The following is a 9,854-nucleotide window of genomic DNA, read 5'->3' on the forward strand; positions in this document are numbered from 1 at the left end:
AGCTACCACTACTGATAAAGGGAATATCGTCAATGAGATAAGGAAAGCAATCAATTTCACGTGAATCTTACGTCGAATAGCGAAAAAGCTGAGTACAGAATACTCCGTCAATGTGACCGGTGCTACTGCTTCCATTACTGTGGTAGCTGCGGCTGCTGCCGGCGTTGTCGCGGCTTACTGTTTTTACAAAAAAGCTTGCTCTTCTCGTAGATGACTACATGGTAACGATGTAGTTCCATTCATTTTAAGAGCGCATACGTGTGTTTTGAGTATAAGTAGGAAATGATAAGAAGCCGACGATGTCAAACATCCGTTTTCGAACGTTCAGAAAGGTATCAGCATATGACTATCACTACAAAGGCCCAAGCGAACAGAATAAGAAGGCGACGTATTTTGTTCGTACCAGACACGTAGCAGCGGGGAAAAACATGTCAAGGGATATAATGGCGAAAATTCGCTGATATCGAATGTCGATACTCCACCTTTGATAACGGCAGGTATATGTTGCAGACTGGATAGGTGCTCTGGATATTTGCCGTAACAGACTACTGCTGCTGTTGATGGCCGTCGAACGGCCGTCGAGGTTGTTTTATGCTGCGTAAATGAGTGAACAATATTTCATAAACGGAGAGACAAGGTCTGACGATTTGTGTCTGGCCATGACTGGCCGTTCGCTTTGTTGGTGTTTCTGCTTGTTAAATTCTATACGTATAATTACAATATAGATAGATTTACTGGTGGCGTATTTATTTCTATGTGAACACCCTTAAGACATTATTGATTAAAAATGTATCTTACTGCGCTATCGATGAAACACATCGTTTGTGTTACAGAAGAACCGCGCAGAAAATTGTTGCTTTTATATTCCGGCTGAGGAAGGCCTCTTATTTATAAATAAAGGAGAATAAGATCCAATATGATAGGCAACTGCCTTATGATTCAAAGTTTGTCTATGTTGAGGTCACAAAGATTATCTATCCGAGTAGACTGCCAAATATCAAAACGGTCATAGCACTCAAAATGTACATTTTTAGCTACTTCTGACCCACGTTAGTTGCATGCGAGCTGTTGACACTCATTTGTTTAAGAAACTGAGAAAAGATCATAAATTTAATTGAAAAAGATGCAGATTGCATAAACATGTGTCTAGCTTAATTCAATGAACTAACGATTTCTACGTATCGTAAACAATGCGCAAAGACTTAAAGTCTGCCGCAGATATTTCCAAACCATTTTCATCTGATTTCCTCTAAAGATAGTCAGAGCTGGATATGGCCGCTTTTTGGCGTCGATTGGTAAACCTGAAAAAGCGAAGAAGCCCAGAACTAGCCATACGAATGAACCTGATGCAATACAAACGTAATCAGAACAGCTCTTTTGTCTCAGCGGTATTAATGACAGACAAAAGCGCATTGGTGATAGCAAAAGCGACAGTATCCTTGAAGGCCTTCGTTGTCTTTTTAGTAATTGCATTATGTAATGTAAACGAAAAAAAAAAATGAGGTCCTATTTCGAAGGCTGCGTTTCTGTGTAAAATGTGCAGAAACAGTAAGGTGCTCATTCATTTTCCTCTCAGTACGCTCATGTTAGTTTATAACCTTCTGCGATAACTTTTTACCAACACGTTGCGCAGCTAGCCTCCGCAGGCCAAAAGCGACTGATGAGGACGCATACAAATAAACACATATCACGCACGCCGCAAAATTCGCTTCTGCTCAAAAGCAAGATGCGCTTGCAGAAACAAGGGTTGTGGCCAGGCCAAAGAGTTGCCGCGTTGCTCCTTATCCAGGCGGTCGGTCGAGATCGCTGATCCTCTCAATGTCGATAACTCTCTCTTTTCGTTTGCTGTTATTGCAGCTTCGAACAATTTAAACAAGAAGGAAAAGCGTCGAAGCCAGAAACCCGTCATTTGTCCGCATTGTATCACGGGGTACGGTAGATAAATGAATAGATGCTGCGGTTAATGGTGACAATAAACAAACGGGACTGATAGGGACGTAAGAGGAAATAAATTGTGCCGATGCTTTTCGATTAGCAGGGTCTTAATTGTGGCATTAAAAGGAGAGAAAAAATATAAGGCAATTATTAATTGCTATATTATATAATCGATACTCTAATCAGGACGCTAGATGTACGTTCAAGATTTTGGCGACGAACAGGCCTGTTGGTGATAGGCGACTGTCACTTACGTCGTACTACTTTGATTGAAGCTGCCTACCGAATGAAACCAAAATAAAGCAATCTAGCTTGTTTTACGCATGGGCTCTGTGGTTAAACCTTGGGCCTAACGAGGAACAATATCATTATATAGCAAAGTGAGTGTAGATTTGCGTTGTGATGCCTCGTTACATGGTTTGCTATGAAGAGGAGAAATTGGCTGCACTGTGTTCACTTACTTCATAGCTCTACGACAAAACTTGAGTTTTTTTTAGTGGCTAATTCGCATCCGGAACACCGCAGCTGACAATGCCTCCTACTGATTCTGCATGACCCTCGTCAAATAGAAGCGTAAAAAATTTACATAGAATTCACACGAGCTTCAGTTTCCGAAATAATGTTATGTTAATCTAGGTTAATCGTTTCAGTTAAAGATAAGAAATTACCCCTAACTTCTATAAATGAAACATGGGCGAAGCCACAGACAGGCCAATTCATATCAGACACCTCGCGCCACTTTTCAAAAATTTCCCATTCGCCATTTCAGTCGGCGATAAGCAGACCCCAATTTCCGTTGACTAATCTTTTTACAGGCGACCGGTGATATGTTAATACCATGCCGCAGCGTTCGTGTGCACAGACCCATCCATGCCGATATTCTATATAAATACAGCATACACGCTCACTTGAACGTTCGTTCGAAGTATTGCTTTTATTTAGTGGCGGAACGAGACAAAACAGAAAAAAGGGAGGTAACACAACAGCAAAATAAGCGAAACCGCTGACTTGTTGAAATTGATTGCCCCTGCCTGTCTGCCCGTATAGCGTAAAGGCTAACAAGCTCTTAGTGTGACACAATTGAGTTATCGCTATGGCCGCTGTGTTCCTTGTCGTCATTCGACTGCAGCTGCGAAAGAAGTTCTGGCGTTAAATCTTGACAGGGTGTTAATTCATGATTGCGAAGACAAATACTCCGTTTTGTTCGCCGTCCTGTTTCGTTGCCCTCTGATTTTTGTCGCCTCTGTCCTATGTGTCCTGACTTTTCTTTGGCAATTACAGGATATTATTAGTGCTGTTGTCCATTGGACTGTGGGACTTAGAGCATCGAGCGTTTCCACTATACATTCAAATCTCACGATGGCGCATTCTCTCTTCTTGGTTTTGGTTCGTTCTACCGTTTACCGTCATCTTAACAGCTACTGTATGAGTAGACGACACATTGCGGCGTATACGCATTCATTACATACGTAACGTACGCATAAGCTGACACGTCACCGGTGATGGCGGCGCTAGCGGAGGGAGCTGCAGAAGATTAAATCGCACAATCTGCGTACATGACTTCAATTTTTAGCGATGTTTTTCTCGTTGCTACTGTTGTTATTGACGCTGTTAGTAACGTCATCGTAGCTCTTGACTCTGAAAGGAAATTGGGTAATATGTTAAGTTGACAGTATGACAGGAAATAACACACAACTCGAGGCAGAATCACTGGCGTCCGAAATGGAGAACGAAGCAGGGATTTCGCGAGCGACAAATTAGTGTAGAACCACAATGTCTGCGGTGGTTGACGTAATACGTATTTGGATTGACTTTGACTATGGATATTACGTAAAATGATGCACCGAATTCGTTTACACGTAAACTCGTAGGTGAGTGGAGTGAGCATGAGAGAAAAAGGGGGATATATTTTGGAGCAGAAAAAAAGGTACTACACGTAATTATCAGCGCATAATCATTGCTTATGTTGCGATTGGACTTGAGCAAATGCCTAAATCGTCAGCTATGAAGCCATATGAGTGTGCATATATATTGTGATTTCGTGCTGAGTACAAGCGGCTATGAGCTGAAAATTATTAAAAACCACTGGATGGCAGTTTACATGGGTGTCGAGCAGGTCGTTAGTCCCCACGTGAAGTCTGAGTTTAAAATGAGTCTCATTTTTTCATGATGACACCCAGTCATCTCTCGAAGATGCACATACGCAGAAAAAGAAGATTTGAAGATCGGTGGCACGTACTACATTCTAATTCTGACTAGAATCGGATACAGATAGCATATAAGGACTCGTTTTGGTACAACGGCAGATAAAAGTTTGCCTTTCTGGAAAAAATCAGCTTATAGCAAAACAGCACTTCCAGGAAAGCCTTCAAAAAGCAACGCAGTTGATCCGTGGACATTGTTTTAGAAATGAATTCCCCGAAATATATGGTATAATAAATTTATAATTTTAAATATTAAATTATAAATTATTTAGTTATAAATATGATATTATAAATTTATATTTAATGTGGTCACCCGAATTATTTAAGTATGAAGCTGTTAAACATCTTTGAGGCATTTTTTAACATTGCTTTTCGTTTTGTTCTTTGTATGTTTTTCTCACATGTATGTTGTGAAAAAAGCGTGTGTACGAAGGAGAAGATGAACGAATCGACCTATAAAATGGAAAACGCTACGCCATTTCTCAGACATACTGCGCATTTTTCCGTAGATCGTACTCATGCGATCGTCTAGCCAAGCCGTAAGCAACAATCCATTGACACTGAACTGCCCCCAAGGGTGCATTTGCTATCATCCGCTTGCTTTTGTTCGCTTTTGGCTTTTGCTGTCTCTAAAGATAAAGAAAATATTGTTAAAGCGTTTGCCACTACATTATCAACTCATTGTCACTCCCATACGCATATTACAGGCCGGTTATCTACTGTTTAGTAGTGTTGTTGCAGGCTCGCAAGTACAACAGGACATCACCATAACACTCTAAGCACCGGATGCCAGGTAGTTTATTCCTTACCTCTGGAACAGATTCTAAAAATGCATCGTATGTTGCCGATATTAGATATGATATCTCTGTGGCCTGCATGTGTCTGTTACCTAGCGCCCTTCTTTGCCGCATCGGAGTCCGCATTTTTCCGTTCAGGAATGTTCATTGCAGTCCTTCACGTTCCGTTATATAAACGAGTCCCGCAAATGAGCCCTATCCTCTTCGTTCACGAACGGAGCCACTTCATTGTACTAATCACCTCGTATCGACTGGCCTGCCAGGAAGTGAAAGTACGCGGCTTGGCATGACTTCCTGGCCATATTACATATATATGCTTATGGTAGCAACTCCACTTCGAAACGTACATTTCATTGTGAGCAGAGGCAGGACAATGTGGTGCCTGTCCTATGTAGATGATAAGCGCAAGGATAGCTACGTGTTGAAATCAGACAAAATTAAGATACGGCGAAAATCAGGCGCGTCAGATTTTGTAGTAGCTTTACGTATAGTATTTAATAGCGTCAACATCGCCTCCAATAGAGCCAGCAATTTCAGCAAATTGCAGGGCAGCGTATTCGTCATATGATGTTAATCAATATACGCTTTACGGCTAATTGGCTTTTAGCGTGCTATAGGCAATCCCGTCGGAGCCTGCGGGAATCAAGCTAAATGCCGTCGTCACATATGTACTTATCTAAAGTTAGGTTAGCCTGTACAACAAAAAGAAATTCCAATTACTTTCAGAAATCATTTCGATGATTTTCCGTCAGTGTGAAAAACGTGCACGTAGCGTCTCGACGACGAGAGAAAACTCTGAACGAGCCACTTTGCACCTGACACTTTCCTTAGACCGTCTCTCTTCCAACTGAAAACACACCTGTTTTGTGTACAAGAAAATCGTTCGACGGCTATGCAAGGACTTTCACTTCCAGAACTGAATGATGGATTGTCACGTATATGTGAGGTAATTGCCTACCTCATAAACCGGGAAGGCTAGGAGAAATTATAAGAGTAAGCTTCAATCCATCGCGTTGACGAAAACGAATCGAAGCTACATCTATTAGTCACTGCGTGTTTAACTGGGAGAGGAAACGACACGCAGCAGACTTGCTGACGGCAGCTGATGTTTCGTCTTTTTTCGTCCAATAAGTAAAACCGAATATAAAAACAGTCCGTTTACAGTTGCATGGAGGGCGTACAACGAAACATTAGCAAGAAAAAGGGCCAAACGAGATGGCACGTAACCCAATGTAAGGGATTTTTCTATAGGTAATACCGAAAATGGTTATGGATAGAATCATACCCAGAGCCTAACAGATTTCACCGAATAAAAGATAGTTTGGCTACCGACTCAAGGAACGTACAGCGAAGCTCTACGAATAATTAACGATATATGAAAATAGTAGCCATTCAGCAATAGACTCGTTCGTATTTGTTTTTAGGCGCACACAGTAATTCATTAATTCACTGAGATATATAGGCTGCAGCTTATGTAGTAAGTGGTCGCAAGGGCAAGCACTAAAGATTAATTATAGAACAATTTTAAATTAAGTACAACCAACATTCGTTCGAAACATCGTACTTTCGGGTAACGCTTTAGCCTCCTATATCTTTCAGTGTCGTACTGCAGCCACAAAATGTCCATCGTTGGAGCCCGTACAGGTTCGATTGTCCGTCACGAGGTGAGGAAAATACTCAGAATCTGCGTACTTTTTAGTTTACGTTAGCGTATCACTGAGCTGGCCTATGTTATTTTTTGTCCTTTTTGACCGCAATCAGTTTCAACGAACAAGTCTATCCGTATATGTACGTTTTAGTCAACATCGCGATTACATTTTCCCAAATGCGATCAGGTATTTCAACCGTCTGAATTATCACCGACAGCAGGAACAGGATCAGGCATATTTGTAGAGCCAGCTTTTGTTGTTTAACGCGCATGTATGTATGTATGTATGTATATATGCTGGGATCCGGTATCGAACGCAGCCTTGTACTCCTGACGCTCCTAGCTCCTTACAAGTAGTTGTGTTCCGTTTTCGTATAGTACTAAGTCGCCATTGCAGATGTTTCAGCTTTACGGCTCTCCGGTGTTTAGCGATGCTATACCGCAGCCCCCCAATGGGGGTTGAGCGCCCGTTCTACAGCTTTATCTATTTATATTGAACTGGAAAGGAGAGTGCTTATAAATTGTTCTCTGGTTGCAGAAGCCGATCTCTTTGTCGTCTTCAACGAAGTATTCGCCTACAGCTAAGGAAAGTGGATCAGATAATTAGTTTTAGACAGGAAAAAACAGCGAAGCAAGAGATAATCTCTTTCGTTCATTATCGAGCTTGTGTTGCTGCCGTGGATCCACACAGCTGCTGGCCATGTACGCTATACATTTGAGCGTTTGAGCCGATGTGTGTAAGTAAGAAAATGCGCTTACTTACTTAAAATAACTAATTCCTAAGCATAGTCTTCACAAGACAATCAACATCAGGCCCGTTATCGTCTAAATTTTAACGAGATATTTGGATTTATAGCGGATGAAGCAGCGAGCGCTCGAAAAGGCCGATGGACCGCCGGCCGAATGACCAAGGCTATCTTGACATGCTGCCGGTATCACACATACGTATTCCGAGCAGCAAATCTGCCCTCTGCTGTGATTACCGTTATTAATCATAAGACCGTATTCATCTGTGTGCTACAGACAATAAGACAAACAAAATAGGATAGTCGAGCAAAAAAAGAAAAGGCGAGGGTGCGCAGAACGAAGGTTCTCTGTTTTGAGGGGGATTAATAAGCTGTTTTTATATGGTTATCCAATAATCCATTGTTTGATGAAACCAACAACGAACATATAGCTAACGCTAAGAGAATTTGTTTGTTGTTGTTATTATTAGTGATATTATGGCAATGCGTAGAGGCAAAGATGAAGATCGTGTCGGTGGAAGAGAAATATAATCGTCTGCTTGCCTATATATATGAGAATGAAGAATTAATACGCGCATATGACACGCTATCTTTCAAGGATAAAGTAATGGGCCTAGTTGTATTAGCGGTAGATTCTATTGTAATGTACCTATCACACAGCATAGCACAGGTTGCCAAAAAAAAAAAAAGCAATTATTACAAAAAACGGATCTGCAAGGTGATGTTTTTTTTCCATTGATTAAGAGTGGTCGTTAACCAGAACGATTATTAATCAACACTGTAACAGATTGATTAGATAATGTCAAAAAGATAGCGTACATAGCCATAGTGAATAGTAGTTATTGTAAAGGGTACGTCGAACGGTCGAGTGACTGGCAAGAAATTCAAACGTGTCTGAAAAAAAGTTGTCAAAATATGTTAACTACCGCTGCTGTGGTTCGTCACGACTAACTACTCTGAGAACATCGCAACGATCTGATTGCCAGCAAAGCTGTTTTTCCGTAGCACTTTCGATGGACGGATGCAGGCTCATCTCTTCCGTCCTGATAAATTTGTTACCTACGGGCCGAACGACGACAGGTCAACGAAGGGCCATGATTTATGTCAGCAAAGTGTGGACAACATTCGCACCTGGCCGCCACAACAGGAAAATTAACGACTAACCGAATGTAGCAGAAACAAACACATTGTACTTGTCCGCAGTTGGATCTTCCTCTATTAATTTTTATCAAGTTTTTTACATCGTCGGGTTTCGATTAAGTGGCTGTATTTGTTTTGTCCCACAGAAGGGCAAAATTAGCTAAGATGATTCGATTGAGGACGTCTGCCTGTTTATCGACGTCTATGCTTGTTAGTAAATAAGAACCTTTTACTAACTTAATTTATACATATACATCTGTAACGCAGGATAGAAAGGATTCCTAAATTTTACCGTTTCTAACTGAAAATAGACAAATTCTCTAGTCAAAAATAGTGGATCATGGTGTACTGTACGTTGGAATTGAGCCAGCACCCATAAGACTAAGCCTGGCCAAAACCATCGCTCAGCTGTTAACGCAGACATCGCGAGGAAGTGAAATATCCGCGGAACTAACGGCCGACTAACTTCCTTTACTCCGGCTTTTTCCAAAGCTGAGATAATTCTTTCGTTTTTTTTTAGCCATTCGGAATCGTCCTATTAATAGTGCGTCGATTGGTACGCTGCTGTTTCTATTCTATAGCCAAAAAAGAACCGTGGCAGCGATGGGTGGGAAACGGCTCTTCAAATGTTTGCTCATAATTTATTAGCCTGAAAGTAATTAAAATGCTTGAACAGAATGCACGTGGTCCTGCTTCTCTATTATAATAGCTTGGTACTATAGTTAGTGTAGCCTTCGCAGGTTGAACCGTGTTCCAATGTTCTAACCACGGTGCACGAAGTACGGTTAATCCAACAGCTGTATCCGTTCCTATAGTCACCGCAATGGTACCCGAGTATAATAATAACAATCGTACGACGTAGCAGATAGCGTTTAATGGTTATAAAGCTAAAATGTGATGGGTTCTGCTTGTGCCAAACGATGAAGCTTTTCGTTTGCACGTGATGCACGCGTACACGTCTGAGAATAACCCCATTAATAATGAAAATTAAATTCTCGATGGGAAATTAGGTTACCATAGTTGTTGGCACTCCGAAGCTGACGCGTGGTACTATCGAACTTGTTGTATTGGCCGCGTCGATCGCCACCACTGCGAAGATGACATTTTTTTTTATCTATTAAAACGACCCCGCTGTTTAAGATGTACTCGAACAATGATTATGTACCAAATAGCTTTAAAAAAAATACTCTTTAGTTAGATATGTGCTTACACCAAATATGTTACCGCACATTTAATTATGTCTAGAACAAACTATTATAAGTTAAGGAGGAAGGATAAAGAGTAAAGAAATGCGTGCATGCTGATAATTTCGTGTCTTTTATGCAGCTAGCTGCAAGCGAGTTGTTTCTTTGGTGTTACCCAACATAGGAGTTTGTGCGTTTGC

The 9,854-nt window shown here is 41.2% G+C and overlaps 2 long non-coding RNA genes across 4 annotated transcripts in view; one reads left to right on the forward strand and one right to left on the reverse strand.

Moving 5' to 3' along the window:
• Positions 1-2,838: 2,838 nt before the first annotated feature.
• Positions 2,839-9,854, reverse strand: part of LOC111261083 (uncharacterized) — an 18,174-nt gene continuing 11,158 nt past the window's right edge. The window contains exon 2 of the long non-coding RNA XR_002680776.2: positions 2,839-3,573. This is a non-coding gene — a long non-coding RNA (uncharacterized LOC111261083). The remainder of the gene's footprint in view (positions 3,574-9,854) is intronic.
• LOC111261082 (uncharacterized) lies at positions 4,567-9,777 on the forward strand. Of its 3 annotated transcripts, none has more exons than XR_015311356.1 (4): positions 4,567-4,932; positions 6,536-6,600; positions 7,123-7,321; positions 7,441-9,777. It is a non-coding gene; the product is annotated as an uncharacterized LOC111261082 (long non-coding RNA). The 3 variants fall into 3 exon arrangements; XR_002680775.2 differs by having other exon boundaries at positions 4,567-4,678; positions 4,847-4,932; positions 7,123-9,777; XR_015311355.1 differs by having other exon boundaries at positions 7,123-9,777.

Source organism: Varroa jacobsoni, unplaced genomic scaffold (assembly GCF_002532875.2).
Source record: "Varroa jacobsoni isolate VJ856 unplaced genomic scaffold, vjacob_1.0 scaffold_517, whole genome shotgun sequence".
Taxonomy (NCBI): Eukaryota; Metazoa; Arthropoda; class Arachnida; order Mesostigmata; family Varroidae; genus Varroa; species Varroa jacobsoni.